We start from the raw sequence: 24,699 nt of genomic DNA, 5'->3' as shown, positions 1-24,699 counted from the left end.
TCCTCAACAGATTATCTAATTCCTCAACGTGAGCACTATTAATACATACAGTAGACCTGCCCTTCTTAACAAACTACTGGATTACTGGAACTCCTGTAATACTTTGATAAGGAATTTGTTAGCAATTCTTTGGGTGAGCTTCAGGAAAAAAAGTCCGAAAAGTTATGACTTTTTTCTGATCGAATACATTGGAGATTTCTATAAAAGGACTTTTTATGAAATTTTCTTGTGAAATTATTTGACAAATTCAAGAGTTGTTTTTGGAGATTCTAAGATAAATAGATGAAAAAATCGAACTTAGTACTAGACCATTTAATTCCACTAGAGTATGTATCATTTGATCCTTTGGTTCTAAGATTAAATTAGCTCCATTATATGGTGTGATGCTTTGTCCTAGGATCTTAGGTTCCCTATATCTTAGGATCCTTGTAAAGAATATTTTAAGAAATTATTCTTAAAGAAATTCAATAGCAAAATAAGCGGATTTTTTTTAATGAAGCACTAAAACACTTCTTTGAGATTTTTTGATGCGTCACATGTATGATTCGTCGAACTTTTTTTGGGGGCATTGAGTATCATCGTACCTGCCACACGAATGCAAAAATGGCAGTTTAGGCATAGAAAGCTCTCAGTTAATAACTGTGGAAGTGCTCATAAGAACACTAAGCTGAGAAGCCGGCCCTGTTCTATTGGGGACGTTAATGCTAAGAAGAACAAGAAGATTTGGACGGATTTACAGGTGAAATCACTAAGTTATTCAAGATAGAATACCAAAAGAACAACAAGTGACATTAAAAGAAGGAATTACTCAAAGAATAGTTAAAAAAACAATGTTTTTTTTTCTAGAAACTTATAAATGTAGAAGTGGTTAAATACTGAGACGAGACTCGCGAAGACGGTCTTCTTTTTCTGTGATTGCTGAGTTTTTTTTCTTATTCCACTTTGTGTTTATACCAATTATGCGCAAGCCGTTCAAATCCTCACATGAACCTCTCAGCAAAAAATGATTGACTTTGCATCACATCGAATCATAAATAGCCGTTTGAGTGAAATTTCATGCCAATAAACGTAGCAGACATTAGAAATAATTAATCTTCTGCTTAGATTTATCAGCAACTTTGGAAAAAACTGCTCCGCTGATAGAAGTTTTTAATAACAATTTACTTTGAACACAATACTTTTCACATTTTCAGCCATAAAAACGGTGGGCTGCATTTGACGTTTCGTGAGAGGGGAATCTGGGCTGCATATGACGTTGATATTTTTCCTTTTCGCGAGTCTCTCTCAGGTTAAATACAAATTTGCTCAATTAAACTAAATGTAAATCTCTTAGGAAACTCGAATTATAGTTCCAGATTCCTGGGAGGAATCATCGGCTATCAAGGGCAGTCAAAATACATACACTTACAAAAAAGTAAGAGGGTCAAGCGAGGACCATTGACATACCACCATTTTTTGACCTTACACTCAACGTAGCTCCAAATTAGGTGGCTTAGATAGATGAAAACCCGAACATGTAATTCTGTAATCTATTGGGAAATTTTCATTAAATCAGGGACAAATAGATACCTCCATGTCCCATGCAATTGCCCAAAATTTTATGGCTCATAAGGTAATCTAGAATGCCGTGAAAAGTGTACTGCGATCTGTCAAACTTGGGTACCTTTTGCATTACCGAGGGACCAAATGCAGTACTAGAAGTGGTACCCAATTTGAGCCCGAGTGGGACGGACCTGATTAAATCTTCACACTTTGAGGCTGACTCATAAATGATATCATGAACCTAATAAAACGTATAATCCTCAACAGATTAGCCGATTCTCCAACATGAGCACTATACAGCCAGTACCCCTGCCGCAACATCTCAATGAACACACACAGCCTGCTATTCCCCGATGAATGAAAAGCGTCCAGAATAATTGCCCCCTAAAAACTTGTTCATCCAAGCAGTCCGGTCGGTTGGCGTTCTCTGTTGACTGAGAAAGGAGAAACCATTCATATCGCTTTTCCCACACTGACCACTGACGGCTGCTTTACTTCGTCGTCGCCTACTACGACGACAATGCAATGATGACGGTGCTTCACAAAGTGCTTTGACTATGGTGCTTTCTGGTGTGTATGTATGGTAGGTAAATGATGACGACGAAGTAAAACAGTTTCTGCTTTTTTTATGTGGGAACCCATGTCTACCACTATGACCGAAAGCCATTCGACCTTACGTGTATCCTACATAAACGTGTCGGGGGATTTCATTCATGAATTTTGATGTCTGTCTGCCTTTCAGCACCACCATCACACCAGACACAAATTTTTGTCCGTCTTCTTCCGTTCGTTGGTGGGCGTTCATTCTGATTTTTAAACTTGTTCTTCGTTAATCGAATGATCAGTTCGCGTTGATGTTTTTGTCGGCGTGATGCGAAAAAGTCTGCGTTACATGGGCGTCGACTGCGCGCCGTGGCGATCCTGATGCGCTGACCAGCCTACTTGGAGATTCTCTTTTGGAGTCGGATTCTCGGAATGTTCTTCTCGTTGCGAGCATTATGAATCTGCTGGAGGCTATATGAGCTGAACTCGTGAGAATTTTGCCGGAAAGCAATGTGGGAATTATCGAATGGTTGCTAATTATTAGGTCATCAGACGGGAGTTGACCGGCGCGAGATTAAACAACGGCCTTTCCGAGTAAAGTGTGTTTATTTGCTGTTTTTTTTTGTGCTCGCCGCTAGTGATGGCAAACTTTACAGAGTGTTATTTGTAAATGTTTACTCACTGGCGTCCAAGCAGGCTTTGCAAACGGGTAAATCGATTTATTTTCTACATACGGACAGACAGACATGGCAGTAGGCAATGAATTCGCTGAATGTCGATATCGTCATCCTGACGTCATGGCTGACTTCATCATTCTCATCTACGAAACGCGTTCTTTATCCAACAAAACGTGCATGAGTAGGCTTTGGAATGAGGTTTCTTACCAATCTTGCTACTTCGTAGTCTCGATCACAGGTCAGCTAAATGCAGCTGTTGTTCTGCATACTGTAATCTTTCGATTTCATTGCAAACAATTTCTTATCAAACGCCGCTGGGGTTCACGTTAGGGTGTCCCAGAAAAATATAAACCTTCGATATTTTCATAAATCGTCCTACGGAACCTCTGAACGATTTCATAGATAGTTGATTTGTTCTACAAACATGTGCACGGGATTTTTCGAACGTTGATTTTATCTGGGACACCCTAATACACATGCAAGAGCCATGTTAATAGCCGATCGTCAGCGAATGCACAATTGGATCGGTGTGCACCGTTTGACCGGAAGTTGCTTCCTATCTAATCTCCGTAGGTATACGGTGACGCCGCAAGGGTTGATGGCAAGATGGTGCTCGATTGATAGAAAACCTTATCAGTCACTGTTTTACTTTTTCCTTTCGATTCGATCGTGCTCGTTTCGACCGGATGGGCAAACCTATTACGGCAACGACCGACGACGGTTACGCGTTGTCATTTTACGATAGCGATAGAATTGGAGAGGAAATGGTGCAATCCAACTTCGGAAGGTGCGTGCTAATTCGCCTTGCCCCGTTTGCTTTCACAGCAGCAGTAGACCACACCGGGTCTCGTGGGCTTTTTTTTTTCAACGATCCGCTCAAGTTGGCTTGCCCACGCGTCGCGCTCCGAGCTTAGTCAGAGTTAGGACAATAACAAAACAGCTCCGGCCCAGAAAAGTTGTCGTTGGCGCGTAGGTGATCGTTTTCAATGACCGGACGAGAACATGTTCGGTCACATGGTCGCCTTCTTGGCTAACTGCACCACCAAATGGGGCTCCTACTACTTATGCTGGTCGGTCTTAGCCAAGGAAGTCGTGGGAAGCACTCGATCACCGATGATGGATGAGCGCTAATAGCAAGCCTTGCCATTTTTGAAAGGAGTATTCGACACACTCGGGGTTATCTAGTAGGCCGGTGGCGTATGATATCGCTACGGTTGCTGCGATTACTCCTCAGTGTAGATGTTTACGAGATCTTATGAAATTGTCTAATTCATATACATTTTTATTTCTGGTCCATATACTAAGGTTGCTGTCTTGGTTCAGTAAGATGAGTAGTAATCAATTCATTCGTTTAGTACCGTCCTGGATTGATTTATTTCCGTTCATTTTCATCGATATTCAGTTTGAAATATTATGCAAATTCTAACAGTTATGAAATTTAACGATGTAGTATGACGTAGGATGATTATGTGTTGGTGGATTTAATTTTTTAGTAGAATATTATAAGCAGTCATGCGATTTTATTTTTTTCTGTCAGGTAATGCTGTCGTATTCAATGTATTAAACATTTATTAATAATCACGCTTAGACAAGTCTTGAATTCGGTAGTCTTATGAAACATTCATCCAAATACCACTAGAAATTTTGCCTGAAATCCACCATGAAACTCATTAGAATCTCATTTCAAATCTACGTAGAAAAACACTACTACAATTCCTCAAGAGTTTCGTTCATCATTTCGAAATAATTTAGAATGAACCAGCTTCAATGTTTGTGAGATTTGCTGAAAAGTTTTGGAAAAAAAATCACTAGGCATTTTCAGAAGCAGTAGAGTGTCGGACAAGACTTTAGGCAAAATACAAATGTGATTTGTGACAAAGTTATTTCAGTTTATTGCATGAAGCTTTAAATGCAGATTCATCTCGGGAACTCAACAAATAGATCATATTAAGAATTATACAGACCTAAAAGTATTTCATCCCAGGTTTCAAAGACAATCATACTTTGAAATGGATCTACAAAGAACTTGTAGAGAAATCAATCAGGATGAATGGTATTAGCGTTGGGCGAATTTGACCATTCGAATCGATGTTTCTGAATTGATTCGATTTCCAAGCTCAAATGAAAAATTAACAAAATATGCTCTGCAAATAAGACCAAATGAATTTGCATACGATTTTTCAAATTCCTTAAACTGAATAACGTTTGAAATTAAAAATTATGTATCAAACACTTCAAGGTGGATGCAAAACTAGGCTTATGGGTCATCAACTCGTTTAAAAATCTTATCAATTTCTACCTTACGAATCGAAACAAAAATCGAGTAAAGAAAATCGATTCACTCGATTTTGAGTGCTCCAAACATCGATTCAAAAAATCGATTAATCGGAACGAGAAAATCGATTTTTGGAACATCGATTAAAAATCGCCCATCACTAAATGGTATTAGAAATCATTTGGAAGAGGGGTTTAACAATCGCAAAGCATTCACGAAGGGTCTAGAGTGATATTCAGTCTGGATTCCCGGAAAGAATTCCTCAAGAATTTTACCAGTAATCAACAGTGACGGACTCCTTGTAAGATAATACAGTGATCGGCGAAAAAATATCATTTTTACGTTTTTCATAGAAAATGGCCAAGTTTAGAAACTTGATCACACAATTTGAAGTTATCGTAAATGTCCCATATTGAAAGAAATGTCAAAATTTTGGTATTGATATATCAAACATTTTTGCCATATTGCCCTATTTTTTTTCGTTTCAAAAATAGTTCAAAATGAGAAAATAGCATTTTTTACAACATGGGGAATTTGAGATAATCAGAGCTGTTAAATGTTATGAATTCACGTGACTTCGACAATTGAATATTGCTAATATCATCGACCCCCGTGGAAAAAGTAATCGGAAAAGCGTTTTTCCGGTGACCTTTTCCTTACTACTATCGGTTGGTATTATGTGCTGATGTGATATTTTGCATAGGAGGTTCCTATGAGCATTCTATTTTTTTTCCAAAATTTTGACATTTAACAGCACTGGAGATAACTTTAATGTTGGTGATCAAAATGTTGTCAATTTTTCACTGCACAAATTTCAAGTTATTTCCTAGTTGCGGTAAAAAATATCCAAATCACCAAATTTGGCCATTTTGTATGGAAAACGGTAAAATGATCTTTTTTTCACCGGTCACTGTATGCAGATGGCCTAATTTTTATGTTTTTGAATCTAATTTTTTAGAGTATGCTTTGACACCTTCAAGGACTGTACTTTAGGAAATCAATCTTTCTTAGGTTTCTTAGGAAACGTTCATGATCTAAGTCATCATTTTAGCGACCATAGGTGCAGTGTAGCTTGGGCTTGGCAGGCCCGGGTCATAAAGAAGGCTCCTTAATACAAAATTCGTGAGATTTCACAAACTACTAGAGCATTGAATTTAATTTTTGAATAAGATGTTCGATCCAAAGATGTTTTCTTCTCTATGGCATTACGTCTCCACTGGGACAAAGCCTGCTTCGCAGTGTTCCTATGAGCATTTCCACACTTATTAACTGAGAGCTATCTTTGCCAAAGTTACCATATTTTGCAATCGTATATCGTGTGGCAGGTACGATGATACTTTATGCCCAGAGAAGTCAAAGAAATTTCCTTTACGAAAAGATCCTGGACCGACCGGGAATCGAACCCAAACACCATCAAGAGTCTCGAGTGACCATCGATCATGTAAGAATTGGCTGACATCTTTGGAATTAAATTGACAAGCATTTTAGATGAAATTGACAAACATTGCTTGAACCTCGTAAGCACTTACAGATACATTGAGAGGTAGTTGTGAAAATCTTGGCGTGATTCTCGACAAAACTGTTATGAAGGAAGGGATTGAATTCTGAGATAATTGAGAGATTATGATGTGAGCCTGTTTATCATATACCGCTACAGCTCTGATTAGATCGTGGGGATAGCAATGCATAATAAAACATATCTAGAAAAGTTCCAAACCTGGGGGCACTATTGCTGTCGGATGTTCGAGGATTGTTTATCGTGCTAGTAAAATAAAACACCTCCAATGATAAACAAGCAAAAAAATGGATTTTATCAACGCACTCTTTTGGGATCCTCGTACGCTGCAGTCATTTATCAAGCTTGCTACAAGTAGCAAAACATTGCAGATCATGGACCGATACAGTTGGAATGTTTTTCTTCGCTTGCTTTGATCGTGTTTCAAAATCAAATGCGAACGAATTCTGCAATGCCTGCTTTTATGAATTTAAACTACTCGCAGGGAGCTTCCAAGAAGGATCTTTCTTAACATGAGTATTGTCGTTGAAAATGCATGGAGAATTCAGGATTTGCTACAAATTACCTCAGGATTTTCTCTATGAAAATTGTAATCAGTCTACCAAAAATGCTTTTAGCCATCCACCAGGTATCAATGTTGTTAGAAATCCATTGGAAGAAACCTGCTTGGAGGTCCGGAAAAAATCTTCACAAATATTTTTATATCACGAAACAAATGAGAGGGTTGGAAGCGAAGAGGTGTAAGTGACAAAATTCTGCTTTTGAGCAGTAATTTATGATTCCATTCTAATAGTATGGGGACCAAAAAAAAAGACGTTCTAAGAATTATCTATTTTTTTCCTGTAGGTTGAAAAAACCCTCTTAAAATACCGTTGGAAAGCTTGGAAACCGTAGAATTTTGTGTACCCAAATCGGAAACGACCAAAATAACATTTACACCCCTTTGCGCTTGCCCCCCTCAACTGTGAATGCTTTTTAGTGAAATCTAAAAAAAATTCGTTTGGTAAATACTATAGAACATGTAAGAAACCTGTTCCTTTTTTTTTTGACTAATATACGAAAAATCGCACCATGTATCAATGACGAAACATTGCTGGAATACTGATGACGTTGTTGATAAAATCAAAAGATAAAGTGCTAGAAGTGATTCTTCCTAAGAATGATCTCGCTAAAAGCCTAACAAGAGTCTTCTCTGTAAGAATTAGAGATGGGCAAAACGGCTCATTTTATTGAACGGATCCGATCCGAATCATTCGTTCTAGTGAACCGGATCTTTTGAACGATTCAGTGGCTCAGCGGCTCACAAAGGAATAGCGAACTGAACCGAGCGAACGGAAAAAAGAGCGGTTCACTCCCTTTTGCGCGACATGCGTCATACCTTTCGTATATTTCTCTCTCTCATTCTTCGAACATTGTTTCCCAGAAACTCACGATATACTCGGTCGATTTCCCCTACCCGAACCAAAAGGGAGAAGCATGTACAAAAGACCTATGTACAAATGAGAGATTCTCTCCTCTCTCGCTCTCTTTTGATTATAACAGTGGAATACTAAAGCTTTTGAGAAGTTTTTCACTTTGGATCGAAAGGCAATTTCCTTGATTAGCGATTCATTAGAAAAAATACGCAACAGAGGATGTACATTAACCATTCAGCTGTTGATAGAAGAAAAAGTAAAAAAAGAGAACCTCTCAATGTAAGATAGGTCCTTTTGAAAAGTTGAGCGAGAAATGTGCTTTGCCTTTCAGTTTTCTAGTTCATGGATACTTTTTCTGTTTATCTTTTATCTATATTATAAATGGAGGAAAGTTTCCTTTTTTTACGTTTAGTGAATAAGAGTGATTGTTTGGCTAAAGATGAGTGACTAATTCACGAAACATCGACAAGTTCGTTGGCGGTAAAAAGTCTTATGAAGATCTATTCTAGTTCATGATAAACTTGAAGTACCCTCAGAACCAGCTTTGAGCGAATCTCATGCTTGAGATTTTTTGTCGCTTGAGTTACACAACTCAACAGCCAGAACAACAGGCATGAGTTGACTCATCTGTTTGATACATTGGCTTGTATTCATCAAAATATTATGAGTGAGTTTTGTGAAACAGATGTCAAATGAGTTTGCTCTCGCGAGAGAACTCAATGATTGAGATTTGAGTGCGAGTCTAACAGCATTGCTTAGAACGTTCTATAAAATTGAGATGATGCTCGACGATTTGATTTTTTTTTAGATAATCCTCGATGTTTGAGGCATTTCTTGTTTCACAAATTCTCAAGGCAATCCTTCACGATTTCCTATGAAAAACTTTGGGGATTCCCGAAACCGATTTTTTTTGTTGAAGTATTTGCAAGATCTTAGCGGTAAACAGTTTTTGAACCTTTAAAAAATCGCTTTGTAGATAGTTCCTTTTTCGGATTTCTAAAAATAAAACTAGTTAAATCTCGTAAGAAAAACTTTGCAGATCGATGCGATTTCAATTGAGATCTCGAAATATTCTTGATGGATTATTCTTAAGACCTCTGAAAAGTTTCTGCTGAACGTGCAAGAAACATTTTCTGGTTGCTTGATAAGATCATAAATAAATTATTTATGGAAAATTTCTTTGGATTTATGAGGAACAAATAAGCAAAATTTGTATGTTAAAAGTTCGAATAATGTGACTTAATTTTTGTCTTGAGCTTATCAAATTGGTCTGAATCAAGGCTTTGCAGTAGCGTAGCTAGGGGGGTGCGGTCCGCACAGGACCCCGAGATCATTGTGAATATTTCCTATAGCAGTAGAAATTCAGTTTTTAAATAAACTGAACTGTGTACAAAAAGGAAAAAATCAGGTTTGAAGCATTCATTCATACTGATAAACAGCATTTATTTTAACCTTATAGAACTGTAAATTTAAACAGAACGTCGTGTTTTGGATTCAAAAGTACACTATTCTGTTAATCATCAAATATCAGGGGCCCTCTATAGCTTGAGCCAGAGAAGGTCAGCAACTACTTCAGAATCATCCCTTTTAAAGATTACTAAACAAGTATTATATAGGTTTACAAATTCATCATGGAAAAGCTCCAGGGATCCTCCTAGTGATTTGTCTAGAGCCTTTTTTTTTCAGGAATACATCCAAAGACTTTTCCAGGGATCCCCCCAGAAATTATTATAAAGATTCCTCTAGTGTTTCCCTCAGAAATTCGATTTGAAAATCAACAAACGATTTCTCAAGCTATGCTCTAAAGAAATTTCTTCAGAATTTACTACAGGAAATCGTCAGTCTAACATTGTTACAGAATTTCTAAAATTTTTTTTTTCAGTTTAAAAGATTTTTGTTAGTAATTACCATCTCAAAGCAATAACTAGAAAAATATTCCTACAAGAATACTTCCGGATATTATACATAGGTTTATTCAACGATTGAAAAAAAAACGTGATGTTTGTTTTAGAAATCAAATAAGAAAAGCTCTTATGTTCATTTTTCAGTATTACTTTGTGTCATTTCAGAACCACTTCTTCAGGAATTATCCCTCAGATAATCACAGGAATTGTTTCATAAATTATGGAAATATGGAGGTCTTTATTTCGTTTTTGGTTTAAGACCACAAAATGCTACAGCAATCAGTTCCGCAATTCCTTTAAAAGTTCAACTCGAGTTTTTCCAGGGTTCAGTTAATTTTCCAATAATTACTTTATCAGTTTTTCGGGATACTTATTTAAAACTATCTCAAGAATCTAGAATAAATCCGTAGATCTTTGTAATGCTTCTCTCTTCTAGAAATTTATCATCAATTTTACCAGAATCAGTGATATCTTCAGGATTAAGTATGGAAATATCCACCGGATTTCATTATTTCTGGAAAATTTCCTAAGAATCTTCTTGAATGCATTCTTAGAAAAATCCTGGAAAATTTGGGAAGAACCTGTTGAAGAATTCCTAAAGCAAAATCTCTCAAGATATTGTTACATAAATTAAAGAAATATTAAAAAAAAAATCAACGAAAATAAGAAGAAATTTAAAAAATCCCGAAGGAAACTCAAAAGTTATTTCTGGATTCTATAGAAAAATCGCTGGATGAGTTCCGAGAAAGATCACTTGCTTGAGAAATTAATCTTTAAAAAAATTCTAGGATTATTTTCAGAGGTTTTTTTGGGAGGAAATTTTTGTATCCCGAACGAAAATCTGGGAGGACTTTCTTGCAAAATTTGTGAATGAATCACTTTATGTACTCCTGAAGAAATCTTCAAGCAAACATCTGAATTTTGGTTTCAGGAAATCTTTAAATACATATGGTTACATTTGGCGTAATGTAACTAGAAATCACCACAGAATTTTTTAGAAAGACCCTCTGAGAAATGAACAGTTGGATTCTCTGAGGAGTCGTCTATTGAACCTAGCTCCTGGTTGTGAATAATCGAATAATGGCCGGAAAGGAATCACCCAGCAAAGCACAATAGCGCAGCATGTCTCTTACCCGGACGAGGGAGAAACAGTGAGTGAGTGGATGATATTCGATGCAAGCCAAGGCCTGCTGTGCTGGATCTCATATTGAGTGTAATCCCACTGGAAGTTAAGCTCCGAGCACACTTTGTGTAGGGAACCCTTTCGTACCCACACACTAATCAGTCTGTTTTTGAACACGCGTTTTAGGCATAGTTTATATATAGAGATTCTTAGACACTACCATCTCTGTTGACTAGTCACCCCTATTTTGAAGGGCCTCTTTAATTCATTAGGTTCTTCGGGATACCAATAATGGAATAAGAAGCGACGATCTGGTCCGAACATTTGTCTTAAACATTGTCTAATAATACGGAAGTTGATAAGCTATCGCAAAGATCTAGCAAGAAATGTGCTATGGACTTTAAGAATAGATACTCTTAGAGCTATTAAAGAATCTTCTATGAATTTCGTCTGATATTTAAAATCACACAAAGCATCTGACAAGGATCTTAAGAGTAATCTACCAAGATTTAGTCAATATACTGATTTTTCAGTAATTAGACAACGATCTCGTTTGAAATTTATTAATTATCTTGTAGACATTGACGAACGTAGGGCGTCTGTATCAGTGATAGTGGCAATAGTAACGGGTTGAGGAATAAAAAATCGCCAAAAAATAACGGAAACTCGTTTTTTATATCTGAATACGTCATTCGAAAGCTTTTTTATTATATTTCACGTAAAAAATAATCTTAGAATGATAAAATCATTAAATCTATCAAAAAAGCATTTCCTCCATTACTGGAACACGTTCCAGTAATAGTGGTATTTGCTAACTTTTGTTCCTATAATAGTGGTTTACATTGATTTCCCATTGAAACTCACTATTATAGGAACGCCCCACTATAACTGGTGCAAAGGAGCAAAAAAGTTAAGGATTTTAATTGTTTTCTACTATTTCCTTACTATTTCACAAGATTTTTTTTCACACATTCATATCATTTTGACAATGTCCATGTTAGAAAAATACACATAAAAATAAAAATTGGCTATAACACGCTTGAAACGGCACTACCACTATTATTGGTACACACACTATGACTGGATCAGACACCCTATCTCTCTTTGAAAAAGTCTTCGTTTCCCAAAAAAAATCTTTGTGCGCCAGATTATAATTATAGAAGTCTTGAGAATGAAAGAGATTGAATTAAATTTAGTTTTGCAAACAGATTGATGAATGGTCAAGTATCATGGAATAGAATAATTTACTTGCGAATTTACACGCTAGGCTGTGCAAGCTACAGTCAACTGTCCATAACCCGATATTGAAAGGGTCATAAAGTTAGGGAGATATCAAGTTATAGAACACAAAACCAGTGCCATTGCGATTCAAGGGATCGTCGAGGTAGCCATGAAAATCAACTTTTGCTATTGTTCTCTTACTCGATATCGAGATACCGAATATCGAATAAGGGAGAGATTACTGTACATAAAACTCAACTGTGTCTACTCATGTAATATTAACCCTATAACTGCAGTTAGCCTTTATCCCCCTTCCTCCTGCAGCCTCTATTAAGAAGACGCTCATCTGAAGCTCGACTGAATCAGTCGCTGCGACGACAAGTGGCCCCTTTTGCAGTCCCGGCCACGCGGTTCGCGTCCGGTTATTTCAATTCAACGATTCATTCATCCCATCCGGCTGCTACAGAGCTCTACAGTCAGTCATTTTGCCGTTGAATGCTCAAGTCATTTGAGTCATTTGGGTTCAAAGGCGGAGCAAACAGTACCTAATGCACCGTACTGCCCATAACTGCATATTTGTAACATTCGACAAAAGTAGGCATTGAGTAAATGGAACACCAAGTATGCATTTTATGGCAGTATGGGAGAAAACTAAAATTTCTAAAAAATACCAGGAACTCAAAAGTGCTTATTTGAGGCTGATATTTTGTACAACTCATATCGCATACTAGGTTAATTGTCAGAAAATAATTCTGATAGAAATTTCATTGCTATCACATTACGAGGCTCATTTATAATCTCAATGTGACTGTTATGCGGTTATAATTACCAATGTGACAAAACAACTTGGTATTTTTTTCGAATTTTCTAGAACAATCTCACAGATTTCAGTAAGTTGATCGAAAGTATTTATCATTTGATGACTCTCCATGGTATTAACTCCATTTTGTCAAAAATGTAGAATGTGACTGTTTTGCAGTTATGGGCAGCGTACTACGCCGCTAACTCGATGACAACGCGACGACAACGCCACCGCCAACGACTACTACGATGGGATCCATTTGACTTTTGTCAGAGACGCCGACGACGACGTTTACAATACTGATTGGTCCTTCCATTTTTCATTCCTTTTCACGGGCGGCGGCTTCGGGGTTACCATATTTGTTCTAACCGGACAGAATACATTTTTTCATCTCTGTAAAAGAGTGCAAAAGAGTACACTGAACTTATTTTCAAAATAATGAAAAAAAAAAAAAAAATAAACATCAATATAAATTTCAACGCCATTCAAAGGTCCTCCACGGATACCGTAGATATTTTTTGTGTCGTCGAAACTAAGTTTTACGGTTAACTCGATATTGAAGGGACCATTGAGTTATAAAACAGTAATCAAGTGCGAATGCGATCCAAGGAATCATCCAGGTAGCCATGAGCAGCAACTTCTACTTTTGTTTTATAACTCGATTACGGTGTTGACTGTATTATTTTACTGTACGTCTGGTAACCCTAGGCGGCTTCCGTATATAGACGGATGGTCCGTTTCCTTCGTACTGCCCCTGGTTGTTTTTCCTACACCACTCGAGACTAGAAGGAGCCAGTAGCCATAGCGGACATACGCACTCGTATTCCACTATGGCTTATTAGGTGGCCAATAATCAAAAAAGTGATGTGCCCCAAATTTCAATTCTTGTTCGCCATTTCATTGTAAACATGTCTGCTAAGAAATCCCCAAAATATTAGGGCATGATTTGCATTGCACACTCAGATATGAGATGCCAAAGTTGGGCCAATGGAGAAAAACTTGTTTTTATTAACAAAAACTATGGTTTACTCAAATGAATATAACTTTTTTTCTATAATACTTACGAAAAATGTTTTTACACCATTTGAAAACTTACAAAAAAGGCTTCCTAGAAATAATAAAAAACTAAAAAAAAGCTTCAAAATAGTGGCTTTTATGATGTTTTTTTTAAAAAGCGGTTAAAAAACCGAATAAGCTTACAGTTAACACATCGAGTACTTTTTTGTCCCAAGTTGTCCCAGGCTTAAATTCAGTTCCAAGGGTACTTTGAGATGTAAACTAAAGGATCGTGAAGAATTTAGCTGCACAAATTTGCACTTTTTTAATATAAGGCTTTTTGAATTTTTCCAATGTTTTTAACCATTTTCTATTGAAAAGAGCTAAAAACTGATTCAGAAAATAACTGAATTTCGCTAAATCATTCAAATCATCATTTTTATGTAAGTTTTAATATATATAATGGTTTGCAAAACGTTAATCGCATAAATGGCTTATATGCATTATAAATAACAAAGTTTAATATTTCGCTATAGGCCCTATTCAAAAGTTAGTCTCGAAAACTTGTTTTTGAAAATAAAACATCAAATTTGTATCATAAAACTCATAAATACGACATGAGATGGAAAAAATATTTTTGGCCGCCAGTCTGTATGGAAACCGCCTATAGTGTATTCGCTGTTTTTCATTTTGTTTTTGAATAATCCGTTTTCATCTGACACATTATGTTGTGTCATTCACCGGACGCCGCCGCCGCCACCCGTCGAGGTAGGCGAGCAAAGTTGTCGTCATCGCCACCAGTAATGGTGCGGCATGTTTGTGATTTGTCACAGCTAATCCCCCGTAAGCCGGATGATCTTGGCGGGGAGCGACTTTGAGACAAAGAACAGCCATATGGAGCAACAGATTTTCTGTAAAGTAAAGAAACTCGTAAGGTGTTGCTAGCCTACTAAGATTTCAGAAACCATTTTTGAATAGAAGAATATCGATCTAGTCAGGTTTGACTGTGCTTCCTCCTTTAATATCGAATGTTTATGAATGAGCTTGACTGGCGGAGGTGACCCGGGTGCTGACGACGGCCCGATCGCGTGAAACGAGTGGGTGAAACGAGTAACCACAAAATACAAACGTGTAGTGCCATAGATCGTGCAGGGTTGGTAGCGACTATGTGTCCTAAAAATAGGAGCTTGTGCCTGAAAAAGAGACAAGGCAAGTACTAATAAAAGATTAAACTAGGTAAATCTCTGGAGGAAATACTGGGTTAGCCCCTGGGAAAATTTTCAAAGAAATTTTATCGGTTACGAATTCTCTATGGAAATTACTGAAGGTAGTAGCATTGTGCTCGAACGATTTCTTCAGGCAAACTCAGGAGAAATCTTCAGAAGGGTAGAAGGATAGCCGAAGGAGTCCCTGAAAGTATTTCAGTACAAATCTCTGAAGAAATGGATAGAAATCTCTGAAGTGGATACGAGTAACTGACACTGAAGAAGGCTACAAGTGGTAGTCGAAATACGCGTATCTGTCAAAGATAAGCAATTAGGGCGGAATTAAAAGGTGCAAGGTACTTAAATTTACTTTTCTGATTCTCTATCGAAATTCTGTTCATAGGATTCAAATACATGAAAAAAAGTGTGAAAAAGTGACTTTATAGACCATTTTGGAAAAAAAGACATCAGATACCTTAAGACTTTTCAGAGACTTGCATTGAAATAGTGACCAAGTCTCTTACAAAAACTTTGCTACCAGCCCTGACCGTGAGGCAGCGCAAAAAAATCGCACCAGCTAAATGAATGAGTTGTGAAGAGTAGCAAATGAATGAGCGGAAATCGTCCTTCGTGTTCTGCTCACACCTTCCTTCCCCTCCCTGTCACATCGTCCAGTATGTCAAAGCGGCATCACAACTCACAACGTTTTGCTGGGTGGTTGAGTTGAGTTTGCAGTTTGGATCTGCATTCACTCTTTCCTCCTCCACAGCAACGCCTGCTTTGCTTTGAGGCGGTGAGGTATTTCTCGTCGTTCGATCGCTGAGAGTAGTATAGTGATGCACCTACACACCACTTCGGAGCTGGGTTGCATTGAAGTCGCGACGCGGCCTACTGCGATTGGCATTCCTACTGCAGCGCCACCGATGGAATCACGTTCACGCGGTATGGGCAATGCTTGTAGCTAGTTGGCGACGAAGCTTGATGTGGTGTTGTTGTTGCAAGTAGGTACCTACTAGGTATTTGATATATCGTGAGACTGCTCGTAATTTCACAGCGAGTTCGCACATGGGAAAAAACACTTGCGATATGGGGTGACAGCACTGCTCCGAATGAATGGGTAGGCACAAAGTACACAGAGTACAGGCAAGAAGTTATGAAACGTCAGGTGAAGGTTTACATTAGCACTCAATTGAGATTAAGCTTGATAACCTATATCTATCGATTGAAGTTGAATCAAAGACAAATTAAAGACCTCGATGTCCCTTGCAGTTGCTCAAAAATGTATGGCTCATAAGGTAATCTAGAATGCCGTGAAAAGTGTACTGCGATCTGTCAAACTTGGGTACCTTTTGTACTACCGAGGGACCAAATGCAGTACTAGAAGTGGTACACAATCTGAGCCCGAGTGTGACGGACCTGGTTGAATGTTTTCAGAACATTGGCTTTGTTTTAACAAGTAAGCTCCTATAACAATGAAGCTCCTTTGAATTTCCGGAAAGTGGCCTCCAGCCAAAGATTTCTAAACCAGGGTTAAAATCGCTATAGTTAGTTTCCCTATAGGATTTTTAAAAATTACTTCAGACAATTTTCATAGAACTCCTGTAAGGGTTTGTTTCTACTACTTCTCTCAGAGATTAGTATTAATTCTTCGATTCTTTGTTAATCTATCTAGAAGAATTGTATCTAGGATTTATTCAAAGATTTCTTACAGAGATTCCTTCGAGATTTTCCGTGCTGTTCCTACGAAAAAAAAGCTCAAGAAATCACGTCTGTTGTAAACCCATTTAGGAGTTTTTAATCCAGAAATGCTTGCTAGGTTGGCATATCATTCAATATATATTATTGGTGAGCACAACGTGCTATTCAAATGATAACTGTAAATATCGAATATTGAAATAGTTCTTATGTCCCAGGCGTAATATTTCGACATAATCTGTAAATCTGTAATCAACAAATTTCCAGTCATCTTAAGGTTACTTCTGAGATTTTTTTTTCAGAAAATCCTTTTTAAATAAAAATACTTCCCTATGTGGAATCGTTTGGAAGTAACTCTAGAAGAACCCTTGGATAAATCTTTGAAGTTATTTTTGGATGAATAATTCTTTGTAGTTTTCAAAGGAATCTCTCAAAGAGAAGAAAAAACTCTGGAGCATATTCCGGAGGCTTGCTACGAAGAAATCTTCAGAATATTTTCAAAGCAGTTCTTAGGAAGAAGAATGTTTTTAAGAAAACTCGATCTTTCGATCCAGTTTTGGACAACAATACACGTAGAAATCCCGGTACGAATTTCTCGCTAAATCCCTGATGATTTAGGAAGAAATCCTAAAACAATTCTTGGAGCAATTGTTGAACAATTGTTGATTAATATTCGAAACAATTCCTTGGAAGGAATCCCTTCAAAGAAACTTACAATGATACTTTTCTATTTCATCAAATAAGAAAAATGTCATTGTTTTTCATTGAAATATAGCGGTTTTAATCAAATTCTACGTACATTTCGGGAATCCCGGGATTCCCGGGATGTCAGAACTAATATCCCGGGAAAAGGGAAATCCCGAAATTTGTCAAATCCCGGGATTTTTTGTCCCGGGATGTCCCGGGATGGACACTCTAGTAAATAGTAATTATTTTCAAGACCAATGTACCAAGTAAGAAACGCATATTCTTATTTGTCTTGTTGTAATGTTTTAATGCTTTTTTCCTCAACATTAGCCATTTTTATTAGCCGATTCTGAGAAAGCGAATTTGAAAGTACATCTAAACTTCAGTCAATAATTTTAAGTTATTAACTTTTAGCATGATATTCAACATAACCTTCAAATATCTTTAAATTTGTTTTATGATAAATTTTCAAATGTCTGAAGCAAATTGCTTTAATATTATGACTTTATTTTTTACCATACTTCCATTCATAAGTGTTAAAGAGAATTCGAAAAAATACAAAGCAAACCCATAATTAGTCAAGCTAAGTTTTGATTTTTGTTTAGTTACTTCAACAGAAGACGAAAACCATAAATGAGATATTATTTGTTTTAATTACACTGCGGAACACGTTTTTGTCTCCAGCATCAAAATACCTCTATTTACTCAATTAAGGGTTGCCGAATCCATTGCCGTTTACAGAAATGTCATAGCACGTCTAGTTTTTGAGATATTGGTTGTTGAAAATGCAAAAATTGACTATTTCAGCCAACTTGCATGCAAGTTTGCCAGCTTGTAAGGCAATTTACTTGCTTAATTTGTCACAGAATTCAAACTTTATGTGTATAACAATACTTATCATCAAAGTTTATAATATTTTTGATGCGGAAAAGTTATTTATTGATGATTTAGAAAAGTATTGTATTTTGCCATATAAGAGAAATGAAGAATTTTGTATGGAGACTGCAAGCATGTTGAAAAAGATCGGTTTAATCTAAATTTGATCGTGAAATTTCCACCAAAATATATCTAAACCGAAAGTTTAAGTCCTCTTTTGCATGCTTGGTGGATAAGATCACAAAAAAGTTTGAAAATATATGCTTCAAATTTTAGGTAAACATCAATAAAACCAATGTTTTATACAACTTTGGCGACCTGTAGCTAAAAATTGTGACGTGCTGGGAAATTTCTGAGAACGGCATCAGATTCAGCAACCCTTAATCTAATAGAGACACATAATTTGATCCTTGAGACACGCAAAAATGTCATTTTTGTTGCGCTGTGTTATTGGAAAGCAACATTATCTTTTTATTTCATTTAAAAACATAATACACAACAAAATACTAGTTTTATTGAAAATTTTATAAATCCCGGGATCTCGGGATTTCCCGGGACAAGCTATGATTTTTGTGTCGAATCCCGGGACGATAAAAATGACCGGGAATTGGACACTCTAGTAGAGCTTCAAGATGAGCAAATTCATAACATTGCATATTTCGCCAAAATGTCCAATGTAGTAAACTAGCTTCTCTTCACACACCTGACTACGTCCTTTTTTCATCTTTCGGACACAAATCGGGTCCACAAACGGATCACTTTCTAGCTGTAATCTTAAACCATCCAATAAACACCACAAATCGTGTAACAAATGAACTATTCACGCTTTGGACAGTAAAGTCTGAACCGTAACCTACCTAAATTAGCACGACCCGAATCTGTTTTCACCGGCCAAATTGAAAAAAATGCCGCGGAACCGAAGTGAACGTGACAGAAAATTCAAAACGTTGCCGCCCTCGCGCACGGCTTGCTTCGATTTTCATAAATAAGTATTATTCGAACGAAACGTGTAAATTTCTGAGGCATATAATGCACATAATTGGAGCGTGGAATACCATGGATATTTACATGATATGTCATGTAAACTTCAATTATATGTCATTTAATCCAGCAGGATTCTGAGTGATTACATGACATATAACACATTTTTACAAGATTTCTGACTTACATTTACATGACATCATGTTTACATGGCATAAATGAAGTTTACATGATGTGTAATCTTCATTATTTTTAACAGTGTTGCCTGTAAAAAAATCTGGCGGAATCTCTTGAAGAAATACTGAAAGAACAGTTTAAGGGGGCAGAATCCGTCATTAATTTTAGAATTATCAAAAGCGGTTTTTTTTTCGATCAATATCATAAAACTTTACATGAAAGCGTGTTCACTGTATTCTATCCAGCTTTTAACGAGCGCTAATGGCCGCCACAAGCAAATTCGTTTTCTGGTAGGAATCAAGCGTTCTGAAGTTTGACTTGGGTCGTTTGACAAAAACCATTGAGATCGATTATCAAACTTGTCGATCAGCTCTCAAACGACCCAAGCCAGTTCAACAGAAAAGTACTTCTCAACTGCGTACTGCGATAAGAAAAAGGTATTTACTGGACAATTTCTGGGAAGAAATTTCCACGCAACGAGATGGGCGATTCCTTTCCTTGTCAGTAGCAAACCAACCTTTATTGAGCAGAACAGCATATTTAGCTTTACCAAAAAGTGAGCTCATGCGTGGCATCAGCGCTCGTAAAAAGCTGAATTGAGCTGCTTTTGAAAATTCTCAAATTGATGACGGATCCTGCCCCCTTAAACTGGATTCTCCAACCGCAAAACAGTGAAAAAAAAAAATAATTTTCGACGAATAAATATCAGATTTGAATAGAAAAATGGCTGAGAAATTTCAAGTATGGATCCTTGAACGTTGAGCGATTGTTGAAGTTATTTATGGATTATATTCGAAATAACACAGAAATAGATAGTTCTAGGAATCTTTGAAATTGTTTTCAGAATAAGGAATCTAGAGATGTTCCAGAGATGTTTTAAAGAGAATTCCTCTGAAAATTATGGAGAGAAGGCAAATCGTTCTTGAAAATATTCTCCTAATAAATTAGAAGCATGTTGAGGGGAATTACAAGAGTAGTAAATGTTAAAGTATTTCAGGTGAAGCTGATCTCGATTTTTTTGAGGTAAGACTCAACAATAAAAAAAACAACCTGCTTTTCTCATCCTCATCTTTCTGCTTCTTTTTTCCTTTATGTAATTAATCCACAACTAAGAAAATGCCTTCTTCTCAGCGTCTTACAAACACCTCCACAATTATCAACTCAGAGCTTTTTGCCAGAGTACTTTTTTTGCCTTTGTGGCTACACCCGACTGGCGAATAAATATGAGGTTATGTTGCGAAAGAACAAGCGTCTGACAACCTCACTTTTAATCAGTTCTTCGATGCTATAAATTGATATATTGGCAATTTTTCAACCTAATGCGAAAGATAAACGATCGAAGTCAACTATTTGGATAATTTAAATCTAGCAGTAGAGTAAAGTGGGGCAAAAGTTCGAGTGGGGTAAGAGTTTCTTTTTAAGATTTCTAGCTCAATTCAAAACAAATCTCGTAAATGTCATGGTGGTTCGAATGTTATTCAAGTAAGAGACTTTCACTCCAAATATTATAAAAATCGATTGAGATTTGGAAAAGTTATGGCTATTTGTTGTTTTTCGACGTGAATATTGTAATTTTTGGTCAAACTTTCGATGCATGGAACCAAATGAAGATAAAATATTTTTCAATATTTTATGTAAGGGCGTTTCTAGGCCTATCATAAGGATGCTTTTACGTGTATTAGATTTTGCATAAATTATTGGAAAAAAAATTTGGCCCATAGCGGGGCAAAAGTTCGAATCTGCGGGGCAAAAGTTCGACCCATGTATAAACTCACGGAAAAATTTTCAAATTGCCTGAAGTCTATATATTATCTTTAAATTTAGCAAAATTTGCCTGATCGTGCGAAAAATGTCTCAAAAATTTTACATTTCCACTTAGTTTCGCGAAAAACTGCTATATTTTGGGTGTACTACAATTAACCCTATTTTGGGCACATTTTTGATGAAAATTTAGTGTGTATTTTTCTGCAAACATAAGTTTACGGCTGGTATAAAGTATGACTGGCATAAAAGTATTGATATTTTGTGTTTTAGCCAACGAACTTTTGCCCCACACTAGATTCGAACTTTTGCCCCACCGGTGGGGCAAAAGTTCGCTTAAGACAATCAATTTTGAAACTGTTATAACTAAAAATGGGTAAATATTTTGACACAAGTTTGTTGAGCAAAATTATAGCCAATATCTTGAAGGTTCGCTGTATGGTATTTGTTTTGTTTAATCTGCTATTATTTTCTTGGAAACTTTGATTATACCACTAAGGTCGAACTTTTGCCCCACCTTACTCTAACCTGAGAGAGAGGAGACAGCTGGCATAGATTGCGAGGTACCAAAAGTCAATGGAACCTGTCACCAAATGTCACAGAAAATCCGCACATTCGAAGGGCAGAGCTTCCAGGTGCTTTACCATGTTTTCACATTTTAACAAGTCGAATATCTAAATACAGTTGTGTGTTGGCAAACTCTTATTGATTTTTCGATATTCGTATCCATTTTCATAGTGAACAACACGAAGCGAATATGATTTTGACCAAAATAAGTTTATTTATTTATTTTAACTAAATAATTTAGAAAGAGGGAAAAGCCCCTTTGAGTGATTATCATTAAAGAAATCGTTCTAAAAAAGGCATAAAACCTCTTTATCTTTTCTAAAATCGTTATAAAAAAATTATAAACTAAAGGCTCAAACGGCATTAATCCATAGCAGAGCCACAATCTTCAAGAAGGACCAGGAACCAGAATCTACTTGAAATCATCAAAACGGGACAAATCTGGGAAAATTTTCTTCAAACCAATTCTGAAATAAAAAAGAAACAAGTATCAAACATAATATGAAGCATCATTCAAAAATCTATAAAGTAATTTCAAAGATGGTAGGAATCTACTTCCTAATATGTCTCGTACAGATGAAGGAAGATGATCATGATGGTTCTTTAAATCGCTAACAAATTTATTTCTTGGAATAATGTATCGAGTACAGTGGAAAACTATATGATCAATATCTTCATAAGTTTCACAAGAATCACATAAATTAGAATCACTTATATCAATACGATACAAGTGACTATTACAAATATAATGATTAGAAATTATTCTTGATAATGTACAAATAAAATTTCTTCCAACAGATATTTTTTTGTACCACGTAGTTTGATTACAATAGGAAAAATAGAATGACACCAACGTCCTTTATCACTAGAATTCCAAGAAATCTGCCAATTGATTAAAGAATATTTTCTTAATTCAGTGTAATATTCAGATGATGCAATTTGACGATCATACCATATTCCACAGCGAACACCCAATTTAGCTAATGAATCAGCCTGCTCATTACCATAAATATTGGAATGAGAAGGAACCCAAACAAATTTAATAATGTATCCCTGAGTATGTAGACAAAATAGTTCTTCTTTAAGTTTCAAAATGATATGATGAGTTTTAGAATTAAAATTTATAGTTTTAATTGCATTCAAACAACTCAAGCTGTCTGAACATATGATAAAAATATTGGGTAAAAATTGTTTAATCAAAGAACACGTAAAATATAAGGCTGTTAATTCAGCTACGAAAATTGAACAAGGTGATTGGAGTTTGAAAAAATATGCTGAATAATGATTATACACTCCAAAACAAGCAATACATTGGGTAAATGATCCTGATTTGCTGATTTTATCAGCAAATTGATAAAATTGACAACCGTTTGGAATAACAGAAGAAATATCACTCGTAAATAAATTATATAAAAATGGACTCAAACAAGGAGAACCTTGAGGAAGTCCAAAATAACTATAACGAATAAGTTTAGAAGAACCATCATGAAAAAAATGCATTATTTTAAAAGAGAATAAATTATATAAAAAATTTGTAATTATATATGGAATTTTAAAACTATTTAATTTATAAAAAAGTAGATCAATTTAAACAGAATCATAAGCTCCTGAAACATCGAGAAAAGTAGAAACCATATCCTGCTTTCTATTAAAGCAAAGATTAATTTGCGAAGCTAAAAGGGCAGTGCCATCACGAGTACTACAACAACGTTTCCTGAATCCAAATTGAGAAGATGATAAAATTTGATTATTTTCAGCCCATAATTCAAGACGATTTAGTAACATTCTTTCCATGAGTTTGCGAAGACATGACAATAAACTAATTGGTCTACGACTATCAACCAACGAAGGATCCTTGCCTGGTTTTACAATACTAACAACCTTAACTGAACGCCATTCAGAAGGGAAAATGTTTTGCTGAAGAAATGAATTATACAATGCCAATAAATGAGACTTTCCTTCATGGGGTAGATTTTGCAATACAATAAATTTTATGTTATCTATTCCTGGTGAAGTGTTTTTAGTAATAGATAACGCTAAATCAAGCTCTTCTAAAGAAAACAATGCGCAAAGCTCAGGAAAATAATTATATTTTTGATTATTTTTGAAAGAAGTAGCGCGAGGAACAAAAGCTGGACAAATTTTAGATGCAAATGTATCAATCCAATCCTCGGAATACTCTAAAATATTTGGAGGAGAAAAATTAAAATTTCTCAATTTTCTAGCTACCGACCATAAAGAAGACAAACCAGAATTTCTATCAAGATTCTCAACAAAATTTCTCCGATAATTTCTTTTTTTATATTTAGTAACTCGAGTAAATTGAGCTTCAGCTTTACAATATGAAAAATAATTTTCCCTTGATCCAATACGACGGAATTTTTTGAAAGCTTCTGATTTATTTTTAAGTGCTATTGAACAATCATTATCCCACCAAAATGAATGACGTCTGTTTTTAGTGCCAATACTTGATTTAATTTTTTTACTTTGAGATTTCAGTAAACAATGATTTAATGTCTTAGAAAATTGTTTATAATTTTCTAGTGGTGGTAAAGAATAATCAAAACTGATTAATGAAAAGGAAATTAGATCAGAAAATTTTTCCCAGTCTACATTTCTATACAGATCAGGAACAAATGATTCATTCCATGTAGAATTACAATTAGAACAAGAAATTTCAATTAAAATAGGTAGATGATCACTACCATTAGGATCATTGATAATTTTCCAAGAAGA

The 24,699-nt window shown here is 36.0% G+C and overlaps 1 protein-coding gene across 3 annotated transcripts in view; it reads right to left on the bottom strand.

Moving 5' to 3' along the window:
* LOC5568595 (dual specificity protein phosphatase Mpk3) overlaps window positions 1-24,699 on the bottom strand; it is a 113,274-nt gene that overhangs the window by 75,774 nt on the left and 12,801 nt on the right. The window lies entirely within an intron of this gene.

The sequence above is a fragment of the Aedes aegypti genome, chromosome 3 (assembly GCF_002204515.2).
Source record: "Aedes aegypti strain LVP_AGWG chromosome 3, AaegL5.0 Primary Assembly, whole genome shotgun sequence".
NCBI lineage: Eukaryota > Metazoa > Arthropoda > Insecta > Diptera > Culicidae > Aedes > Aedes aegypti.
This window is presented reverse-complemented; position numbering and strand designations above follow the sequence as displayed.